The sequence below is a fragment of the Diadema antillarum genome, unplaced genomic scaffold (assembly GCF_040938485.1).
Source record: "Diadema antillarum isolate AM-2024a unplaced genomic scaffold, OU_Dant_1.0 seq00001654_RagTag, whole genome shotgun sequence".
In the NCBI taxonomy this organism is placed as follows: Eukaryota; Metazoa; Echinodermata; class Echinoidea; order Diadematoida; family Diadematidae; genus Diadema; species Diadema antillarum.
This window is the reverse complement of record NW_027272355.1, coordinates 326,928-352,453: the sequence shown is the minus strand read 5'-3', so window position 1 is coordinate 352,453 and position 25,526 is coordinate 326,928. Positions and strand designations below refer to the sequence as shown.

The following is a 25,526-nucleotide window of genomic DNA, read 5'->3' as shown; positions in this document are numbered from 1 at the left end:
AGGTGAAATCGTTGTCACGGTAACGGTAGACATGAAGGGTGATTCAATATTTTGTTTTTGTCTAGGTCATATTTTGAAGGGGCATGTTAGTGCTCCCCCCATCTCTCTCTCTCTCTTTCTCGCCTTTCGTCTCAGTTTTATTATTTACAAGATTGCTTATTACTTTACTGCTATTATTGATATCGCATTCTGAACCTTTCCTGTCCAACACATGAACAGAAGCCAAAAGTACGACTCTATGCTGAAGTTCTGGCTGATCGTTTGACCGGAAGAGACTTCTGTTCAAACGATGCTTCGCATCATTATCGTCTGAACGGCAATAATTGTGTGTGCAATATTGTTTGTTTATATGATTGGAATGACCGGTGACTTTATCTGCATTTGCATCCAATATTGGCACTGCTGGCCTGCTTTTATACAGCGTTCCTCTGAAAGAATGGTGTTTGGCATGGACCCAAATTTTGTCTCTTTCTCTCTCTCTTTTATTTTTGCAATGAGACTATAACACTACTATTAAACGACAAATGCATAGAGACGTCAATACAAATATTTTATATCAAACACTTCAGTTTTAAGAAACCTCGACATGGTAAAGTAAATAGAGTATAACATAAATATTAACAATAACAATGATGTATGCATCTTACTAGTGGATCTTTTTAGAACCAACTCAGATCCGACCTTTTAAAAGTTTTCTTCCATACACATTTAAGTTAAACAAAGTACATAAAATGTCATGAGCATTATTTTTTAATCTTTAAAGAAGATCGTTATGTCTGAATTGTTCGCAGGCATGCAATCAACATTGTATGCACACATTTCTGGTGATGTAGGACCTATATATACAGTATATTCTTGTTCACCATTTTTTCTGACGTTTTAATAACCGGCACTGTGTAATGCAATTTGTCCTGGTTATTCGAAGTAATGATGTAGTAATCCCTTACATATCGCTGTCCAGATCAGTATTCATAATGTTCACTGTCTAATGTTTGTTCTTTGTAAGTGTACACCTCATCCAGTTTTAATTCTGCCATACAAAGGTACAAACAATCAAACAAACAAACAAACAACAAAACAGCAACAAAAGAACAAAGCATTATGAATCTAACACGCATGTTGTTAAAGCACTTACACAGTGTAATATCAATACATTTGACACATTGAGATTTGGGGGAAAACTTCATTTTTGCAGCTTTATTGCGTTCTTCTATTGGTTGGTTTATCTAATACAGAACCTACATCAAAATCAGAAAATAATGTAATATTGTCCAAATAATTCATATATAGAGTGGATAAGAGACAGTTCGCCTTACAATAAAGGATGGGTTTGAAACTACGGGTCAAATTATTACCAAATTCAAGAACAAGATTTATCATTATCATTTTTTACATCATAAAGACTTTCCTTCATTGACTCAAGATTAAGGTTATCATATCGGAATAGATTCAAAGAGTGTCCCGTCTTCCGAAGTGACAAGTGTTACATTTTGTAAAAGGACGAAGACAATCAAAACCAAGAGTAATATTGTCATATTAGTCATTGATTCGACTGATACTAAAAGTATCTCTCTCTCCCTCTCTCTCTCTCTAAATCATGTGTTTGGATATGATTATGTACATACAGTAATATAATATCAATATAACCCACATACTGAATGAGGTATGTTGCACTATGATACATGCAAGTAGTTCCGTCACATGGGCTTATAGTTGGGACTCGGCTGATCAACCTCAGTGCTGTTTATCAAAGGACTGCGTGATGCGGTTTCCGGCAATAAATCAAAAGCTATTTCTTGTTATTTCTTTCCAAACGTAGTTTCAAATTTATCAGTAGAAACTTTGTGACATCTATCACCTATAATATCTGTGGGTATTTATTGAATCGTATTCCTTCGGTACGATAGAAAAGTTATAATGTTTATTCTAATGGACATCTAAATTAAAACTTAATAGTAATACAAATCACAATGACAACCATAATAACAACACAAATGTCTCTTTTAAAAACATAAAGAACCTCGAAAAATGATATTGAGTGCGTTTTTTTTTAAATATGTGAATTACCATGAAAACGGCATTCTAGTATTTATAAGGTTAGATTAATCATTATTTTCATTATCGAAAACCCAGACGTCAGATTCAGAGTCGTGTCCTTGTCGCCATACAGGGACTGTACAGGGTGTAATACAATACAATCATTTACTGCTGTACACTAATTACATGTACATTGAATAACACTGGTAACTACAGCATAATGATGATAAGAAAATAAATAACTTAGAAATAATGTCCACAACAATAACATGACCAATGTGATGACTATTGTACCCGCGTACTTAGTTACAGTAAGCCATCAAAAAAAATGTTCATTTTACTAGTGATACGTCAACAGGCACTAACAAGCATGTGGAAGCTGTGAAAGGCCAATTTCTACAATTAAACTTGTAAAATTATCTACGAAACGAATTTCTTACCAATAACAACTTGTGGACATTTTTAAGCCTCCGCAAGAATGGTGCCGGAGGCATTATGTTTTCGGGTTGTCTGTCCGTTCGTCCGTACGTCCGTACGTCCGTTCCCATTTGTATACGCGATAACGTGAATAATGTTGATCGGAATTTTACCAAATTTGGTCCAATTATAAAGTATGATAGGGCATTTACTTGATCAAATTTTGGGCGAAATCTTTTAGAGGCCAAAGGTGTAAAGTCAAGGTCAAATCAAGAAATTGAATCCGTTTACGCGATAACTAAAGACTGAATCAAGCAAATTTCACGAAACTTTGTCCAAGGATGACGTATGGCTCAGATGGGGCAATTACTTGATTAGTTTTTGAGTAAAATCGGCCAGAGGTCAAAGGTCAAGGTCAAATCCTAGAATTTATTCATTGACGGAATAACTCAAGACTGGATAAAGCAAACTTCACCAAGCTTGGTCCAAGGATGACGTATATGGGGCAATTAATTTAAGTTGTTTTTGAGTGAAATCGGCAAGAGGTCAAAGATCAAAAGATCAAGGTCAAATGCTCAAAATTGCACTATTACCTCCATATCTAGGCGATGCCACAAGGTATTTTCTTGAAACTTAGTGTATACATGTACTACCAAATAAAAATTCCCCAGAGAGAGTTTCAGGTCAAAGGTCAGGTGAAAATGTTAAAATTTCACTTTTTTTTTCTCCAGATTTCGCAAATGGTTCACGGTATCTTCATGGAAATCGGTACATATACATATACTGACTGGCAAGGGTTATGAATTGAGGGGTCATGGGTCAAAGGTCAAGTTCAACTCCTCAATATTTCCCTCATATTTATGCAATTCTTGCAGAATTTTTCTTCAAACATACTGAGTAATGTATTACCAAATAGATATTCTCTGGAAATTTCCTGCAACAAGGTCAAAGGTCAGAAGGTCAAAGCTCAAGTGTAAGTGCTACATTTAATTTTTTCCTCCATATCTTGAAAGTGACTCAAGGTATCGTGAAACTTAATAAATATTTATGCATGTTCTACCCAACAGTCTTTCTCTTGGAAATTTTAGGGTCATATGGTCAGAGGTCAACGGTCAAAGGCCAGGCTAAAATGGATTTTTTTATAAAAATATTGAAATTACACTTTTTCTTCGTACCTTGAAAACTACTCAATGCATAAACTTATAAGGGGTCAAAAGTAAAGTAAAAATCCTTATTTCCCCAAATACATGTAGGGCCTGTCTGTACTCTTAGACTATTATAGCAAACCTATTTCAAGGAAAGTGAATATTGAACACATTTCTTACAAACCTGTCATTTCAACATGTTGCCAGTTATGTGAAACTGCCATCACACATTGTCAAGACATTGTACTACAGGCCTATGAGGAGAACCATGCATTATGGCGGAGGCATGCCCGTCGCCATAGCGATATTTCTAATTAAAAATACATTTAATACGATATTTGAAAAAATCTGTTCGCATCAACACGACTCAGCATTGCATATAAACAAGCAAAGTAGTACTACTCTACGGGCATGCAGGGATTCGTTTTTGTTTGTTGAACATTGATAAAGGCGTAAAAACCTTTAGGACAATCACGGAACAACAATACATAAGAATTGAAATGATTGATATTCTATTGCAATTTGTTACATTTCTGTGGAAAGGCTGCTCTATTCTCAAATCTTTCGCTCAGTAGGACCTAAAAATGTAACGTCAGTCAATTAAGATTAATTAGCACAGGAGGACCTACAAAATGTAAAGTCGGTCAAGTAAGACTTGAAGCGGGCACTAACAAACACTGACACATCCCATAATATATGAAAATTAACTCAAGCTACAATTAGCGGCTATCAACATGGTTTTTCATCGTTATGGACGCCTAGACTGTTATATCCGCAACAGATTCATACAATCTCTCATCTAAGTTCTGGAGTGACAGGTATTCCTGGAAAGAGCAAAGTAAGCACAGTTGAATGGAAATAATTTCATATTAGTCTTAAATCATTTCTGTGATCAATTAACCTTTGATGTATGCTGATATCTAAAAGAATTAAGACATATCAAAGCGCTCAAATGCTTTCATTTTAATAGTGACATATTATTACATTAATCGTTTCCAATTCAGTTTCATTTAACACTATTCAATTGTGTATAATCAATACGGTCCGACAAACTATATGTTCACTCTCATCAAATTCTAAACTAATTAATCAATTTATAATCTTTTAATCAAAAAGATGTTTTATAACATAAGAAAGGAAGCACAGTCCTATGCAAGTACAACCCAGCTTGAATTTACGTTATAACACAATAAACAAACAGTGTTTGATAATACACTGTATCTTTTATGACGAGTCAGTAAAAATACTCATCAATAGAATGATGTTAGACTCACTAAACCAGCATTTGTGAAGGTGCTACTTGATTGGTAAATATTCGTCTGGATTTGATAAGGTGTTTTTTTTTTAAATGTTTATGTGACTCCAGTATTCTTTGTCGTGTAATGGTGAGTTGAGTTTAATTCTTTTTTCTGCCTTTTCTTTCCTTTTGTCCAGGCGCGTGGTAAAGAAATACAGTTGACCCGGAGTGATTTGTACTTTTAACAAGATACTTCTGCATAGGAAAGTAAACAGTTTGACAACTGCTAGATTGACAATAAGCTTATTTTCACAAAATATAAGAAATGATTAATGCTATGAGGAGCATCTTTCACTCTGATGATGAAAGAAATGAAACCGGTAACATAGCTTACGTGATACACTTCCATTATCGGTTCAAGTTTCCTCTGAATGACGTCATAAAAGCATCTCTTTGCTGGCTCCATTTCCCAGCAGCTGGTCATTATAGAGTATCTAAGGAAGGAGGAGAAATGAACAACATTTAAGACCTATTGATCTCCTTACTGATCTGTGTTTTTATCAATTAAACAAATTTGATAAATACGCAAGTGTGCCATTATCGCGAAAGTGTCGCATCTAGACTGATTCCCCAGAGAGCAGTTGGAATCGATAAACATTCTCGTCAACGAAAACAAGCAAACAACAACAAAAACAAAATCCACACACACACACACACACACATACATTCACCTGCAAGCAAACAAAAAATGAAGGTAAATACTCACAATTCTTGACCACAGTGAGAAGGGCGTGGCATCTTGTAACCCTTGGTAACCTGCTGCCTCACCATGTCCATTGTCATTTTGGGAAAGGGTCTTGCTCCTTGAAGACATATCAAACATATTACGTATTTAAATATTACATTTGATAGTGTTTTAGTTAATTTTTTCTGTGCCTTTTTTTGCTAACTACTTTTATACTTTCTTCACTGGCAGAATAAATTATCATTCTCAAAGGAATGCACACTAATTGTATATCTCAAGACATTGCTTTTTTTATTAGGTTAACAAATATCATGTGTCATTTTACTATGTAGGTCTATATTCTGGAGCGAATTATACGGGCAGAATAACTTCATAATCATTCCTTTATCATTCCTTCCTTTAGTCTAGACCGAGGTTTATGAATTTTGTGATGTTAAACAAAGAAACAATTTATGTCATACCTAGAGTGACTATTTCCCACAGAAGAATTCCGTAAGACCAAACATCGCCCTCTAGAGTCCAATTTGTATTCTGCATTCCTTCAGGTGAACTCCAGCGTGTTGGTTTCTGCAAAAGGAAAAAGAAAATGAACAGCATATCTCATATATTTTAAAGAATACAAAAATCTGTATCCCCATTCATTTTCGCGTTAATGAAGAAGTCGAAGACAGCTATAGTGTCTTGTCTTGAGTAGCAGTTTCTCGGACTTACTCTTTAGAGACTAAGGAGGGAATGGAATAGGCCTTTTTTCACACAAGCTTACTTTTTTTTTTAGTTGACTGAAGCACTCTCTGGCATGAAAACATTCGCCCAGTAAATGTTTATTGCAGGATTTTTTTTTTTCACAAAGGTGTATGTGTGTGTGTGTGTGTTTTATTGATATATCTTATATGAAGTGGGTATAACCTGTATGATAAAAATCCTTTTCAGAAAAATCTAATGTCCTTGTTAAGTGGAGTATCTGCTTCTTGTTAGTAGTCATGTTCAGATGGATTCATGCTAATTCATTCTAGGATTATATCCTTGAATAATATGGGTTTTCCCGTTCATTTATACTTTTGTCATTCAAGTTCCTATTCTGAGCATTCGGTTTTCAGCAGAGAGCGTTCAAATTCTGTCAAGCTGGCGACGGAATCTCGTCGACCACCTGTTTATTAGAAAAAAAGAAGAAGGAATGTACAGGCACATGTCCCTCGGATAATATAGGACATAAAATGGAGGTCCCATGCGTGAGAAAGTCACAACTCATGCACGTACAAGATCCCACTTTATGTACTCATCGAAAAGAGCATGACGTTTAACCCGGTGAAGTAATCCCACCTACATCCAACTGGACTCCATGGAAGACCAGCTATTGCAACTGAATATGGACTGCCCGGCCATCTTCTTAGTTGGAAAATGAAATAAACAAACAAACATTATAGGAACTGTATAGGCCTCCAGACGAGCATAATACGGAAGGTTGATTGACACCTTCGGGAAAAAAGAATCGACTACATTAAAAGTGATAACATGAACATAGTTTAAGTCTAATTTGGTGTTTTTTATTGGGTTACTTTTGCGAGACTCTGTGATATCATTGTGCGTCAGTTTGTCTTCAAATGGATGCATTGTCATTATGTGGGTAGTGTTGGGACGCTGTCAGCATGCAGTATTATCAAGAAAGATGATTAAATGACGTTGTATTGTTTTGATGCACTGTTGATTGGACCTTGCAATTTCAAATTCATTGAGATGAAAAACAAAGATTACATGAACAGAGAACAATGTAGACCCTGTAAATAATCATAATTGTACTATTAAGCCTTCACTGGTTGTGTGTGCCCTTTCTCCTTTCAAAAAAAAAAAGTCTACTCCATTTTCCTCTTTAAATTGATTGCACGAAGTACGAACTCGATCGCCTGCAAATGAAATTGAGCGCTCCAATCAAGCTCGGGACTATCACGCATGACTATCGCGTAAATTTGAATGCACGAGTAGGAAGTGCAATGCTCACATTTGGAAATTGAACGCCCAAACGTGAATTTGATTTGGCAAAGTTGAAATCGAACTCCCATAAATGGAATTCTGAATTTGAATTCCCGAATACTTTCGCGTGTGTGCGCTGTGTGAATTTGAATGTACATAAATGAATTGGAATTGCAAAAGTATGAAAGTGACCGGAAAAACTATACCTACCCTCCCAGAGGGTGAAATGAATGACGTCATACCGTAGTCAGAAATCTTACAGATCCTGTCTTCCGTCATTAAAATGTTGTGAGCACACAGATTTCCATGGATAACCTAAGGAAAATATCACATTGTGAACACTCTGATAAGAAATATCATGGATTACAGGCTTGAAAGAACGCTATTTTATTGTACATAATTATCTTTTTCAAAACTCAGGTAGAAGAAACATGCACACACACACACAACATACACACACAAACACATACAATGGGCTCATGTCACAGGATGCGCTTTAAATATGTCATATTCATATGGATAAAAAATAAATGTGGAGGAAGCTAATACATGCTTGTTGGGTTATAGATTCCAAGAGAGAAAGAAAACCATCAAGTACACATCTACATGTGTGTGTGTGTGTGTGTGTGTGTGTGTGCGTGCCTAGACTAAAATTCAAGCCCAGCTTGTTGTCTTGAATCCAGTCTTTTTTAAATGGCTAAGTCTACTACAGACAGTTTGAAGAAACATATTTGGATTTTGTGAAAGAATAATGCGATATTGTATATATTATCGGCAAACAAAGACAAGACGAAGACTGAATTGATGCATAGTTATGTCATTGATATGGTGAAGAAGAGAGATCCTCTGGAGACATCGCATCCAATATGTTAGGCCTCACTGGAAGAAGATTGTACCCTATCTGGAAAAATGCATTGTTCATCAATAATAAGCCTCGACCAGCGTCTAATCACATTTCAAAGAATCAGTAAGTCCGGCCTTCTTCCGATAACGGCGAAGTACTTGTCCACAAGAATTGAATGTGGTCCACAAAGCGATGTTTTATTTAATAGGCATTTTATGACATTGTTAAGGAACAGGTGATTATGTAGGAAAAGAACAGAGCACCAATTATGATATGAGAGCCGTCATCTACGAAACTGACAATAAGCAGCTACATCCTAGAAACCCTAAAAGCTCTAGATTTCAAATCTGAATCAGTAGCAGGTGTCCTCTATCATCTTAACTCATCATAAACAATTTGTACGTCTGCATTACTTGCACTTATATCAAATAGATACAAATTGACATTTCTTGCATGATTACCTTGTTGGACGCAAGGAATTCCATTCCTTTTGCCACCTGCCAGGCGAACTTCAGTAACTTGGACTCATCAAAGCGGGGTCTTGTTGGCTTGACGTTCCCATAGGGAGATTTTGAGGACTGGTTATTAAACTGTAGAAAAGTCAGTAGTGTCCCACCGGAAACAAATTCGTGTACAATGGTACCTGTTTGATGTCACAATATATATTAATTTTTACAGTAGTCGATGCAAAGGCTTTGAATACTTCAACTTTGCAGATATTGTTTTTTTTTTCTTGATTATTGCCAACATAGAATATTCTAAGCAAATGAATGTCATTCAATAACTTTGCTTAACATCATGAAAAGAGCAAATCAAACGCTGTTTAAAGCGCTTTTTTTTTCATTGAAAGATACTACGCTTAGATAACGCGATATTTTATTTTTTTTTTCTCGGAGTAAACTGATAATACTTACGATATTCTTCACAGAATCCAAGACACCTCACGATATTTTGATGGTTTGGTAGTTTTTGCAAATATTTCACCACCTGCAGAAGGTCTGGAACACTTTCTGTATAGCAGAAATTAGATATTTTGATGATTAAAAAAGATGCATGAAGCTAAAGGAACGAAAGAGTCATAATTGACATTCGAAATCACAATTTTCTGCTAGTCTATGGTTTAAAAGCATGCTTTAAACAAAGAAATTTTCTTTTTAAGTCGATCAGCGAAATATATACTTTTTTGTGTTACGAATTCCAACATTTATTCTTCAAGACCCGTCGTAAACATATTTTCATGATCATTTAACATACAAATCATTGTCACAAAAGTCATTTTTTTTTCTGTACAATGCCTTACTGTATGATTTTACCCTTAAACATGCAGTGAGGGCTTTATAATGCATCTATTTTTTTAAGTAGTCTGTATTTCTTTTTTTTCATACATAATTGCAGGCAAATGGCATTTTCAACCTTAGAAATGCTTAAGGGGACACCTGCTGGCATTTTGTATCATCATGAACTAATGCTGTTGCTCTTAGACGTATAGCTTCAAATATCAATAAATTACTTTGTAAGTTGACTTTTTATTATTTAAATGCTTAAAAAAATCCACAATTAGAACAGAAAAGCAAAACATCGTGTTATCTAATGAAAACAGTATCAATGATAACCTGTGATCTGCCTCAGGGCTACCGGAGCCACTCCCTGTTTTGTGCGGAGTTCACCCTTCCACACGTCGCCAAACTTCCCCAAGCCGATGGAACCAAGTCGAGAAAAGAACGTTAAGTGTTCAGGTTCCAGAGCAACGGTGCTTGGTGTAAGTGGCTGATATACAGCATTACCTGTCAAATGGAGGAAAATAAGCTCTCATGTTTTCATTACAGTCTACCCTCTCTTTTGTTTGTTTGTTTGTTTGTTTCTGCGTTTGAGGACGTTTAAAAAAAGTGGCCTCTTGTATAGTGATGCTCTTCCATCACAATACTTGACTATTAGTTAGGATTATAGCTTGTAATTGGTTTGGTCATCAATATTGAAATACTTCATACTACGCCCTCTGACGTCATCAAATATATCAAAACATATCCACTTTCATCATATTGAACCTAACCTGCCACTTCTCACCTGTGTGCAAAATATGGCAACGGCAACTATAAACGCACGCACACACTCACACACCTACACACGAACCCTCCCATGTAAGAACATGCATGTATATTATAGCTACTATAAGAATGATTACAATGAACATGCTGAATGAAGGGAATATGTTGCCGCACTTTGTCTGATTTATATATATGTATGTATATATATATATATATATATATATATATATATATATGTACATATTATTTTACATATCACAAATATATCATATATGATATCACCTGAAATTAATAATGGTATATATGCAAAGAAGAATGACATCAAATATTCACTAGCAAGATAAATTGATGATTTAGGACCATTTGTTAACTCAAAACAACAACGATATCGTGTGTAGAAAGGTGAAATACAACCTTTGCTTCTGCTTTCGATCATCTCATAAGCACTGTTCTCGTTGCCTCCAGATAAGCCTGTCCTAATATTGTACAAACACGAGCAAATTGAATAAATTGTTAATTGTGTAATTTCTTACTAAGACACAACAAACGATACTGGAGCCGTAACTATACACAATAATTTTGGTATCAAAGTACAGGCTAAACCTAAATGTTCATAGTAGGCCTACCATCTCTTTGTTCTGCGGCAACTGAAAACTACTCCTCTTTCTATCAGAAAGCAAAATGCTGGGATTAACGGGTGATGTGTATTGTTCTTACCTTGCCTGCTTCTCAGATGTACTTGGTACTGAAAGCGAGGGAAAAGAACAGAAACAAAACAAAATTGTACAAAATCATACCTGATATAACGAAATTGAGCAGAAATAAATCAAATCAAATCAAACAGGTGCCGCATTGTATAAGTTGTATCTAGTCTGATTTTTTTTTCATTACTGTGATTAAATAACTTTCATTATTGTTTATTGTTGTTGTATTACTGTCTCATACGGTAATTACGGATAGGTCCTAATATGGGTCCTTCTCTACTCATTCGGCCTTCGAAGATGATTTTTTTGATGTAACTATGTTTGGGTAATTGTAATATTAACCATTATATTTCCATCTTCTATTTATAAACGTCTTTAGTCAGAATGAGTGAGAGAAAACGTGTTTGTACAAATATGCACACGCACGCACACACAAATAGTATTTTGGCGGTACGACACACCACATTATAATTGTCGTTGTTAGGACTGTTTTCTACTGATTTTAATCAACCTGTAGACTTTGCTTTTACAAAAACGTCTACGTGTGTGCCATGCACGAGGCAGGCCAAGAACCGTCACTATATACCCACAATTTTTGATTTTCTATGAAAAGAGTAAGAAATACATACAATAATGAAAATGATAGTATCATAATGATGATGGTGATGATGATGATAATGGTAATGATGATGATAATAGTACTAATAATAATAGTAATAGTAATAGTAATAATAATAATAATAATAATAATAATAATAATAATAATAATAATAATATTATTATTATTATTATTATTAGTATATTATGATTATTATCATGATTATCATTATTATTATTATCATTATCATCATTATGATTATATAATCTGTACAATTATTAGTTCATAACAATGACCTACACCAACCTTGACTGGAAGCTTTGGTCTGTTTGTAGAACTGCAGAATATTTACTGCTACGGAAACAGCTAGCAGTACCCCCATGATTGACACAGCGGCTATCATACCAGACGAGGGACAGTCACAAGGACAAGCGCCACCTAGATTAATAATAATAATAAATAAAATAATCATAATCATAATAATAATCATAATAATAATAATAACAATAATGATGATGATGATAATGATGATGATAATAATAATAATAATAATAATAATAATAATAATAATAATGATAATAAATCATTTGTTAAGTGCAGAAACCATGTCGATATATTCTCCTGCGCTACAAGAGCTCTTAAATCCCTATGCTGCATAATGCTGCATGGGAAGTAAAAAAAGAAATAGGTCTATGCTAAAAGAAAGAAGTTTTCACTTTTGAAATAAAGCTGTCTAAAGTCTGACATTTCCGAATGTCTAATGGTAATTTATTCCACAATCTAAGGGCTGCACAAGAAAATGATGGGTCACATAAGGTAACTTTTGTTTTGATTTGGGTTATCTGCAATATCAATCTAGCATTTGTACTACGGAGATTATGACCATGAGTCTGCGATTTAAAATTCAATAATTCACTGATATAACTAGGATCCTGACCATTCAGAGCTTTATAAACCAGCATCAATATCTTGAAATCAATTCTTTGGCGGATGGGCAGCCAGTGCAATTCCCTTAAAAGTGGTGTAAGATGAGCAAATCTTGGGAGATTACAAATCAATCTTGCACATGAGATTGTGTTTTGAACCCGCAGGAACTTAACTATCTGTGAATCCGATAATCCAGTTCAGAGTGTTACAGTAGTCTAATTTGCATGTAACAAATGCATGGACTATAGTCGTCATACTTTCCTGATCGAAATATTTACGAATGCTTCAAATCATATGTCATATAGTATGCTGATTTACATACACTAGTAACCTGAGATTCCATATATTCAAATGGGTATCAGAAAACACCCCAAGTTTCTCACAATATTGGACGGTTTTATAACAGTTTCAGCGAGTGATATGCAACGTGATTACAATTAAAATGACAAAAAATGATGATACTGTGTTACAATAGTTATCAGTAACCCTGTTGCTTTGAAAGGAGGTTCATACTCTGAAAAAATGGTGGCAAGTTATGTAAGTTTATCATAATATTATGCTTGCTTAAGAGTTAAAATGTCTTCTTGGGAATATCAAAACAAGTGAGCAATAGAATATTTGCTTAGTACGCCTACTAAAGTGGTTTTGGCTAATGCACAATATTTGAACATTCAACAACCACGTAATATGTTCATAATACATACACACACAAACACACACACACACACACACACATATATATATATATATATATATATATATATATATATATATACACATTATGAACCTAAAGGAGGGGGGAAAGTTAAAGAGTCGGTGAACTTGTGTGAAAAAAAAACGCACACATTTTAGGGATACAAAACAAGGAGTTTGAGTTGGAAGATCTCGGCCAGGAATTTAAGCAGCATCTTTGCCCTCTCGCTAATTCAAAGACTGTACAGTGTTGAAGAGAGTTGGCTTATTGGAACGTTAAACAGGCTAGTGTCTGGAGTGTTCCGTTTGCTTTATGTTATTCTTTGATATTGTATTATTTCATCTAAACAAGTGCGTCTGTTGAGAGTTGTTCTGAAGTTGCGATGTTCATGATGGTGTTCTGCTACTTGGTCACAATTAGTGATGACAACAACATCGATGTCTGTATATATATCGCCCCTTTCTACTCCGATGTTACCATTAGTACTTATCTCATTTCGAATTTAGATTACATCTGTGGTCCTGCATATAGGCAAAGCAACTACACGATGGGGTTATAGTCCAAGGTTTGTGCATGGTAATATCATAAGTCAGTCATGCATCTTGTTTGCTTCAGACCCCGAGTCGACAAAGGCCACTCACTCCAACGAAACGCCCCGTTTAGTCTCCAATTCAGTAAAAATTAACGTTTACACGGTAAGCATGTGATCTCATTGCTGAAAGCTGTATTATCCTCGCGTTCACGAATGCTTTCCAAACCTCTCGAATATCATTTCCCACGCGGACTTTATACTTGGTGTAGAAACGTTATTGTATGCCACTTAGTTCATAACATGCTTCGTCGAGATGTGATCGCTGTACAAAAAACTATCGAACGTGTTCTAATTTTGAAGAGAGAACTTCCGGATGACAGAAAATGCACATCATTGTGTCAAATGCTTTCTACCTCCTTCTGCGACATGATGGTGATACTTTGAGTTGTAATTGGTATACACCACGAGGAATTTCCTTATGGCTAATGTTTAGCAAGCATTTTCGCAATAATCTCTTCCTTATCGAAACATCCCGGGTGTCCGCTATAAATTTATGCACATTAGAGATGAAAGCGTGTTGATAATGTCATACAACCACCATTAACGCTGTTGCTATGAATGCACACAAGCCTCCACTCTGAAAAATGATGACAAATTCCATAAGTTCACAGAAATTATGCTTGTCTTACAGTTGTTAGTCTTGCACCAGCAAAGTTACGTTGTAACTATATTTTATCCTTTCATTTTGTCGCATAGTCTCTCTAATAAAAGTGCAATAAAAAATCTTGAGCTCATAGTTATTTTGTCTTTCCAAAGATATTGTAATGGACTTGGGGATAAGATCAAAACAAGCACTAAATATTTGCGTAATTATAATTTTATAGTGACTTGATGGCGTATATACCTATGAGCCTCATTCTTCTTATGATTAAACATTCGAAGTCCAACACGTGGAAAATTCCAAGATGACTATACAAATTTATTTATTCATTTGTTTTTTCATCTAAAGGGGAGGACATGTATGTACTCACCACACACACACACACACACACACAAGAAACGACGCACACATTTTAGATTAAAAAAAAACCCACAAAAAACAAGAGAGTCTGATTTGAAAGACCTCGGTCAGCAGCACCCTTGCCTCTCCCAAATTCCAGGATTGTACAGTGGTGATCAGAGAGGTGGTTTGTTTGAATATGAAACATAGAAATGACTGGATTATCTGTTTGCTTTACAGCACTCCTTAATGTTCTTTTTTTTCGATCTAAACAAGTGCGTCAGGCGAGAATTAAAGTAGGGCTGTTCACAATGGTGGTGTTGTACTAGGTCACAATTAGTGATGGCAACACCATAGAAAGAATGTATTTATAACGAACATGGCATTGTCTGCAAAGTGCCCCTTTCTACTCTGTTGTTACTATTAACGCTTATTTAAAATAAGACTGCTTTAGTACTCAGTTTACATTACTTGTGGTACTGTGTAGATAAAGGCAACTACCTCAGTGTGGTTAAAGTCCAAGTTTCTGCAAAGTGATATTGTGGGCCAGTCATGCATATCGTTTGCTTTAGAAGTCTATATAAAGGCAATTTGATACAGCATCATGCACAGTGTCGTAACCCATTCAGATCTAAAAGTTTACTCAATGAGCTCATGATCTATTACCGAATGTTGTACTATCCTCGCGTTCACACATGCTTTTCAAACCGACAGAGAAGCAACTTCCAAAGTAGATTATGTTACATAAACTGCAATCCGTAATGTCTTTTAGTACTATTTAAACATATTTATGTAGTCTCGTTCTATACCTCGTTCTGTTTTGTTTGCTTTGCTTCATGTGGTGTTGTTTGTTTTGTTTTGTTTTGTCCTCTGTCTTAGTATGTTTTATAATTCTCTCCATGTTCCCTTGATGTTATTCGCAATTTTTGTTAATTTCAATATTTTGTGCTTGTTTTAATATGTTTCGTTCTCTCTGTGCTCCTTTTATCATTTGATATTTTAATGCTTAAATTGCAATATGTGTATGATTTGTTTTCAAGGGTACATTCTATTTTAAGAAGCCTGTGGCTTTCTCAGAACTGTACCTGCTACATTTTGTAAACATTTTATATCGAAACGATTTTTATTACTGAATAAATGTATGAATTGAATGAATGAATGTATATACCCGATGTTAAAACACATTCGATCTGAATTGTATTTAGCATCGTCGAGATAAACGTGGTCCCTGAGTTAGCTGTCGAACTTAATGCAATTTTGAAAGCACTTCCTGATAGCAGGAGGTGTACACTATGCCAGTTGATTATCACTTCAAACGAAAATAAATGTTATTATAGTGTCACTTAAGTTTGCCTTGCTGTAATTTGTACCCCGCGAGAGATTTTCTTGTGGTTAAGGTTTAGCTTCCGTTTAAGCTATAATCTCTTCCTGTCCAAAACATCGTTGGTGTATGCTACAAAATGAAAGCACCTCACAGATGAAGATGTGACATTATAATGATTATTTGTGAAGAGTAAGCGGTCTTAGGACAGAACAAAATCTAAAGTCTATCTAATGTTTGAATAGCATCCATACCACCAGTCTATGCATTTTGCAATGACATTTCTTGTTATTTCCTAAAACCTATAAAAAATAGTCATTCGTCTTGAATATTACATCTTTTTAATGGGTCATCCCAAAGTATGCCTTGGATTATCGCATCTATAGAACAGAAAGCTCTTTTTTATGAATACGGTGCAGGCATTCATCCTTTAGAATAAACACGGTTATATGTTATTCCTGCTTGGTTGTAACGCACTTTGTTATAACAAAAGAAAACTGCTGAAACGAGGACTTTATGTTACAATGGGAGTCGCCTGTATTAAGTGTGGAAAGAGTGTTCGTTGTTGATATGGACGACGCTAAAATCTTACAGGTAGGCCTATCTGATATCACATGATGATAGTGATACAAATATTTTGTGGTTGCAGCTGATAATTCTTCACTTCTTATCCCTTTAACTGGTAAGAACAGATTGGGTAGAATATATTGCTATAGGGAAAGAAAAGGGGAATCCCCCAAACAAGACAACAATACACTCCCCGTGAAAAAGCCAGCAAATACCAGTAAGATCACGGTCTGTGTACCCGTATAGTGTTTATGGCGCCAATACTCGCTGTGCACAGTCTAAAAAAAAAAAAAAAAAAATCATTAGCGTACATTTGAGCTTGATATCTGTATGCTACGCGAGTGTAAAAAATTGAACATCAAAAATAGGGAAATAATTGAACGTGGATTACTAATGATAAAACGAATGTTGTTAAATTACAGGATTGCTCGAATTATTTTCACTTTTTTCCTCAAATTTGATCTTCAGAGACTACCAACGTCACAGTGACTGGACAAGAATGAGCAAAATGAGCTAAAGACACTGGAGTCTTCGTTTCTTCACCGAAGATCGGTTTAATTGTAGCACCTGCAGCTCATGACGATTGATGACTGGAATTTACAAGAAAACTGCAGGTTAAAGGTATGGTATTTGTGAAGGTGAGTATTTGCCTTTTCACTTTTGTGAGAAACCAAGTGAAGACTTATGAAATAATACAAAGCATACCATTCTAAGAGGAAGTCAAGGTTTGTTAGATGGGTTTTGGAATGGCTGAGACATCCAAAAAAAAGTAAAACAAAGCGATCCTAATGTAAGATGGATCCCGCCTTTTATTAAGAATGCTCTGTTTTTGGATATCTCAGCCATTTCAAAACCAATTCCGTAATAAACCTTGAATCCCTCTTGGAATTGGATGCTCTTTCATATTTCATAACAAGTTTCTCATTATCTCAACAACAACAACAACAACAACAAGAAAAGATGTAAGAAACTTGAAGTTAGGTCTCAACAAAAATTATACGATCCCTTTAACGCGCATGATATTTACCCTCTTGTTATTTTGCATTCACAAAAAAGTTTAGTTATAATGCCATCAAGATTTCATCTTCTCCCAAATTCATATAACTGCTTTAGATATTCATCTGGACTCTTTCTCCGCAGTTGTACGATTGTATCTCACAAAAAGAAGAAGGTAAAGGCAAACGTAACATGATATCTACTATAAAGTCTAATTTATAACCGATGATCTCGGAAAAAAAATCAGTATTGACAATTAATATCACATCAATATTTAAATTATGGGTTTGAATTCAATGATAATACGATTCTTTGATCGATATCAGGTTTCTATGGTACTGGTTATCTTTTCAATTCAAAATTTCCAGCATTTCCAGGATTAGAGTTCTCTCCTTTCGACTGAAAAAGAAAAAAAAAAAAACTTTGGACCAAGGAAGCCATACCATCTAATGCATAATAATGTATCATAATGAACATGAAACTAATGGGAAGAACTTAAAACATAAATGATACTTAACCTGCTTGCTATCTTATTTCCATTATGGCTGATGTACACACACAGTTTGACCAAATCAGCAAATACATGTGTATGTTTGTATATTTTTACAAAATACATAAACGTTTTTGTTTGAAAATCAGCTCATGCAGTATTTTTAGATGCAGGTTGTCATAAGCAGAACAAGCAATTTTTGAAGAACATAAGCGCTAAATGTGGTAGGATTTTGCATCGTGTATCATCAAAGGTAGAATACACATGTATTTTTTATGACTGTATACAAAAGCATGCCATCACCAACCACAACACATATTTCAAGAGCATGGTTGCAATTAGTCTGGATTCAAGGCATTTATCTGATCAGCAAATAGGTCATGACGACAATTATGACTTTCTCTCTCTCTGTTTCGAGTTTGAAGAGCGTTACACATCAAAACCGTCGAAAATGGCTGCATATTGCAGTGTGATTTGGCAAAGTACCATTCGTTGCATTTTACATGGGCATACGTATATAGATTAAGCACAGACGCCAATGAACAATCACAAAACAAGTGCTATATTATTATTGAACGAGTCCACTATCAGCTCAGAGTATGATTTTATGACTATGATAGAAGCCAACAGTTTGCACACTACTACCTGTTGGAGATTCCGAAGACAACGGAACCGACGTTACTCCATTTGAGGTCGGTTTAACTGTCGTACCAGCTAAGTAAACTGGTGAATTAAAAAAAAAAAACACACACACACACATAGCATGTCTTTTTTATGATTGCATAACAGCATGACATCACCAACCACAAAGCGTATTTCAAGAGCATGGTTGCAATTAGTCTTGATTCAAGGCATTTATCTGATCAGCTATAATGCCATGACGAAAAACATGACTTTCTCTCTTTGTTTCGAGTTTGAAGAGCGTTACACGTGAAACCCGTCGTAAATGACTTCTCATTACAATTTGATTTGGCAAAGTACTATTCCTCGCATTTTACATTAAGATATTGTATCCTCTTTAAAAAACAAACGTAGCTCCGGTTATGATGATATAGATAATTGTATCCTTAAGGGTGTTATATCATCAGTCGCAGATCCCTTGGCTCACATTTTTAATCTGTCAATTTCTAATGGTATGTTTCCTGATAAACTGAAATTGGCTAAAGTAATTCCAATATTTAAAAAAGGTAATAATCTGGATGTCAGTAATCATCGTCCAATCTCTTTATTATCTTCATTATCGAAAGTTTTAGAAAAAATAATATAGACCAGAATTACCAAATTTTTAAATGTGCACAAAATGATATTCACAAATTCCCAGTTTGGTTTCCGAGAAAAACATAGTACCATCCATGCAGTTCTTCATTTTATTGATAAAGTCGTTCATGCAACTGACAATCATTCTCATGTAATTAGTATATTCTTGGACTTCTCCAAGGCCTTCGATACAATTAATCACAACATTTTACTCCACAAGTTATCGCACTACGGAATACGTGGGAAGGCCTTGGAGTGGTTCAAGACTTATTTAGCTGACAGAAAACAGTTTGTTTCAATTAAAGATAATAATTCAGTTATAAGAGATGTACAGTGTGGTGTTCCACAGGGAAGTCTTTTAGGGCCGCTGCTATTCATAATATATATCAATGATTTTTCCTCTGTTTCAGAGGTACTTTCCTTTATGCACTATGCTGATGACACCAGTGTTTTTCTTGCCCATAACGATATCGATGTTCTTGTTCAACAGGCTAATACAGAATTGAAAAAAAGTGACCAACTGGGTCAGAGCTAACAAGTTGTCATTGAATGTTCAAAAAACAAAATATATGCTTTTCAGCAATACTGTGGATTCTTTGAATTCAGAAATAGTTCTGGATGATTGTAATTTAGAAAGTGTGTCATATTTCAAATTTCTTGGTATTTTTGTAGATAATAAACTTTCTTGGAAAATACATATTGATCATATTTGCAAAATCATCTCTCGAAATATAGGTGTTATGAACAGACTAAAATTTCATATTCCTGAAAAGACATTACTTGTGTTATACTCCTCTTTGATACTCCCTTACCTTCATTATGGAATTTTAGCTTGGGGCAATACACATCAGACGCTGCTGAATAGAGTGTTATTATAGCAAAAGAAAGCCCTCCGTATCATTTCCAATTCTCCCACTCGTTCACATACAAATGTATTGTTTAACTGTAATAAGCTACTAAAAATTAACGAATTATTTTTATACAACTTAGGCCAATTTATGTATATATATGATAACAGTTTACTGCCACCTATCTTTGGTTCTATGTTCCAAAAAAATCAATCATTCCATAATTACCCCACCCGACGCTCTAACGAGTTTTATTTACCACTTCTTCGAACGATTCTAGCAAAGAATACACTTATTTACACTGGACCTAATTATTGGAATTCCCTGAACCACGATATAAAATCTGCTCCCTCTATATACTCCTGTAAAAGGAGATTGACGTTTTTTCTTTTGCAATCCTATAATGACGACCCCCTGAATCAGATTAGTTCATAGGCTTATTTTGTTTCCCGTCCGCAAAATCTTTATTGCCGTTTTTTATTCTTGTTACTTTTGCCTTAGCTTTGATTATGATAAGATCTTCTTTAACTTATACCTCGCAGTTGAAGGGTTTGTTGTATATTCTTTTCTTCTTCTTCTCTTTCTTCCTCTAACCTCCGAGGATCGTTGTCTCTGTTGCTTACTCCTGTCTATTTTATTTACCTCTTCGTCGCGCTGTAGCCTTGTTTCCTGTCGTGTCGTCAAGTCAGTTTTCTTCCCTATAAGTAGTCTTGTTGCTTTCCCAGTCTTGTCTCATGCTCATTATTTCGTTTGTTATTGTTTTGTGTGTAACTGTTTGTCCGTCTGTCTCTTAGTGGGCTGCTAAACTTTTTATGCCAAACTTTTCGTGCTGCTTCGTTGCTATATTTAGTCAAATTTTGCATCGAGTTTTTAATACAAGAGGGGCCCACACTCTACAAGCATTGTCTTTTTAGTGGGTCCCTCCGTTTTTTCACACAGTGCATATTGACAATTCTTTCATTTTCGTTACTTCTGCAACAATTGCAATGTATTGATACTATTAGTTTTTCTCATTATTGTTGGTCTCTTTGTACGAATTTACATACATTGTTTCTGTCACTCAAGAAAGCGAGATTTATGTCTGTATGATTTTATTGTGGAAAAACGAATAAATTCGAACTTGAACTTGAACTTGAACATTGCGTATAAAGATTAAGCATATCATAAACGTCAATGGACAGTTACAAAAACAAATGCTGTATCATTAGATAACCGATTTCATTATCACCTCTGAGTATGCTTTTAAGTACTTTATGGTCACTACGGAATCTAAGACAAATAATGAAGGTCAACAGCTGGCACACTCCTACCTGTTGGAGATTTCGACGACATCGGAACCGACGTTACTCCATTTGAGGTCGGTTTGACTGTCGTACCAGCTGAATAAAACACACACACACGGCAAAGACAGTTTAATGTTCCATGAACGATATTGGTTTTATGCTAAATGTTGATATTTCCTTTTGTATAATACACTTAAATACACTTAAATAAATAAATAAATAAATAAATAAATAAATAAATAAATAAATAAATAAATAGATAAATAAATAAATTCAGTCCCAAATACCGCAAAAAAAAAAAATCAGTAGCTAAATTTTGTTACTTTGTCTGTCAAAATACTCTACGAAAATAACAGCGTCACAGGCATTACACTTGTTGCTTCAAAATGGTGTTTTAATTGTTTTCTATGTTTGACGGAATAATTTTTCATTATGTTAGGCCTATCTTTCTCTTATACTCTATGCACTCAACATAATCTTTTGTACGTTCTTATTTTCTCAAACTCTTGCGCTTCAGTTATAATAATGGCCGCAATGTACTTACTGCCTGGAACAAAATTTCTTGTAGCTGTGGTGTTTCCAAGATAGTTTCCACCAAGACAGAGATATTCTGTGTCATAATCGGGTGTTTTCCTGGTGAAAGTTGAAGCTAATGAGACTGGAGATGGGTTGTCAGTGACGTTTTCGTAGATATAGAACATATTAACAAATGGGATTGGCTGGTCGGCTGCCAGGATGGTGCAGATCACAGTGAGCATCGTGGTAGATGTGTCCTCAATGAAGTCAACTGTCATGATATCAGCATCAGGCGGGACTACAAGGCAACAGTAATTTTGTCTATCAATTTCTGTGACATGTTTTTATCATGGTCAATCTATTCACTAACATGTTTTTAAAGATTTTCTTTCTATTACAACCATCATTATTTAAGTTCTTTTATTGCTTGTTTCCTGTTTGTCAATATCCTTTGCTTCCAATACCATTATTGATGGTAGAACACAATTGTTAAAGAGGGATTGCAAGTTCAAATGAGATTTCAAACTGGTTTAATCTTTGGAAAAATGAACTCTCTATAGATCTAGTATAAAATATTTGATTTCCACTGTATATAACTATATTTCATGAATTTGAAGATTATATACGTAATTATGCGGAAAAAAATAACAGTTTCAGAGAGCGATTCCTCGCCAAAATCGGAAAACGGCTCTCGATATAATTTATTGTACAAAATAGGGAGAGACGTCAAAAGTAGGAAACAGCACCGCTGGCCCGCATCGACCGAGCTAAATGTGTATACACTATCCATGAGAATCGCACATGAATGATGCTACTTGGAGGATTATTTTTTGGCAAACATTAGCAGTTTTAGTGTGATATGTTTTGAGTTCTACAGTATTTTTAGGAAATTATAGTCTTCGAAAGGGACCGCAATACCAGATTTAAAAAATCATTTGATGTTAAACTAGGAACAAGGAAGAAAAAAAAAACAGACGTGCTCTGGCTTACTTATTTTTCCCAATTGACAGTGCAACCCGACGAGATTGGGGATTGCCAAGCTGCGTGTGGCCATTGGTATGCTCGGAACACTTCAAAGATGAATGTATTTATCAATCTATGGCCATGAAAAGGAGATGAGTTTCTCTTGTCGATTTAAGTTAAAACTTTTTTTTTCAGTTACAACAATCAACGAATTAAAGCACCAACAATAGTACTTTCTACGCATCGAATTCTTTTCAACGCCGAGCCCGGTTCTGCTATTAGTGTTGTAGTGCTGCGGTACGCCCTGGAAACAGCTTCATGCTCAATTGCAGCTGAGCCTGTTGAGGCTGACTCTTCAACAAGAATGTAAGTTCCAGATTCTGAGGAGTATATACCTCAAAAGAGAAAAAAAAGCAAGGGTATGTAGGCCTATACACCAACGGTAGCTGTCTCCTGTTGTTAGGCTTCTAATCTAACGCTAGAATTGAACAAACGGTCAGCCCAGGATAGTAGAGACAGATCCTCTCGTATCACTTTAGCACTATACTGGTATTCTATAGTATGATCCACTACATATCACGGCGGTCAGCACATTTTCAATTAAAAAAAAGAGTCCTGAAAAGAGCATTTCAGCCTTACTGAATCAGCTCTAGTGACTAACGTTTGGCTTACCGACATTATGAATTAATCCGAAAAAAAAAAAATGTTTCTCTTGCACAAGTCTCTCAGGTGCCTTCCAAAAACAAAGCACACTTCAATTCAGGTGCTGCTGTAAACCTGGCTGTGAGCGTAGTGTTGATGCTGTCAGCTGTGAATACAGCCTCAGTTACACCGGAGCCGAATTAGCTGCGAATCCACCCGAAAACGCATATTCGGGTGGATTTGGGAGCATTCTGTTCTCTTTCCCCGAATGGGCAAAAATTCGGGAGGAATTCTGGAACATTCGTGGAGGGATTCGGCTCGTCTTGAAATGTCCAAAACCAGCCAAATTCCCGAATAACCTCCAATATACTCCCGAATGTGGCCCTGACAAATTTCATTCTGGCCACATTCGGGATGTATTCGGATGGAATGCGGTTGGATTCGGGGAGGCATTCGGGGCATTCTGGGCAGATTTGGGCCCATTCGTAATCCAGGGGAAACTCGGTATAGCGAACACTGCTATAACGAGATATCGGTTATAACGAGGAAATTTTCCCGGTCCCAAATTTCCTTCCACACAAGTCTATGTAAAATGCTACTCTTATAGCGAGATCGGCTATAACGAAATAACTGCTATAACGAGATAAATTTTGTGACTTCCAAACAAAGAAAAACACAGTCAATCAAACCTGCTATAGCGAGGTAAAGCAAAATGCCTTCGGTAAAGCTTTACTTCGCCTGTGCTATCATCTTCCGATATTGTAAAGCTTGTACACACATAGCCATTTTCTTCAGTGCACATCAGCTAGCACTGCATGTTGTACGTGTAAGTGTGTGTGTGCGCGCACACTGATACATGCAGAAAATGTGGTGGGACGGCCATATGTATACATGACATCATCATGACGTTTAGCAGGTGTGAGGCAATCTGATGCTGTGATTGGCCTTCTACGTAGGGAATTCCCCATCTTCACACACACACGCAGTCATAATGTACATACAGAATGTGTCACATACACACACAGCATTGTGCAGACCATATTCAAGCTTTCCACACACCCATACGATAACCACATACCAATCCAAAGACGATCTTGATACAATCGCAAGCTATATAAATTTACAAATTCAAACATCTACAATTAATAAGAAACACATTCTTGATATTGGATTTCCTTGGCGAAAAACATCTTCTTACCCATAAAGGTGAGTAATTCCCTGACACGCAATATCAAGTTATCAGTATTGATTGAAATATGATGGGTAGTCCCACATGTGCAAATTAATGTCTATATGTTATGCCTTCTTTTATGCCTACTGATATAACGAGATATCGGCTATAACGAGGAAAATAACTCGGTCCCGACCATCTCGTTATATCGAGTTTCAACTGTACTAAGGGAGTCACGGCCCGAATCATCTAGCCAAATATACCCAAATAATCACGAATAGAGCCGAATCTGCCCAGAATCCCCGGAACACCTTCCCGTATCCATCAGAATTGTTACCCGAATACAGCGCAGAATACAGGCGAGTGTGCCGAATAGACCAGAATATGCCCGAATAGCAGCCGAGTAGGTCGAATGAGCGGCCAGAATAACCCGAATAGCCTCCTGAATATAACTAGATTGGCTATACGCGTGCAGGGAGGCCTCGTATTTTGGCACCTATTCGCGTTGGCATTCGTTTTGTGTGTGTGTGTGTGTGTGTGTGTGTTTTTTTTTCGGGATGCCCAAAATTGATTCGGTCA

At 35.7% G+C, this 25,526-nt stretch overlaps 1 protein-coding gene and 1 long non-coding RNA gene across 3 annotated transcripts in view; both read right to left on the bottom strand.

Annotated features, from left to right (window-relative positions):
• The window catches only part of LOC139711399 (uncharacterized), a 274,375-nt gene that overhangs the window by 214,096 nt on the left and 34,753 nt on the right, over positions 1-25,526 (bottom strand). The window lies entirely within an intron of this gene.
• Positions 8,855-10,116, bottom strand: LOC139711385 (uncharacterized). Its single transcript, XR_011709520.1, has 3 exons — positions 10,007-10,116; positions 9,308-9,403; positions 8,855-9,036 (listed from the first exon to the last, which is right to left on the bottom strand). It is a non-coding gene; the product is annotated as an uncharacterized lncRNA (long non-coding RNA).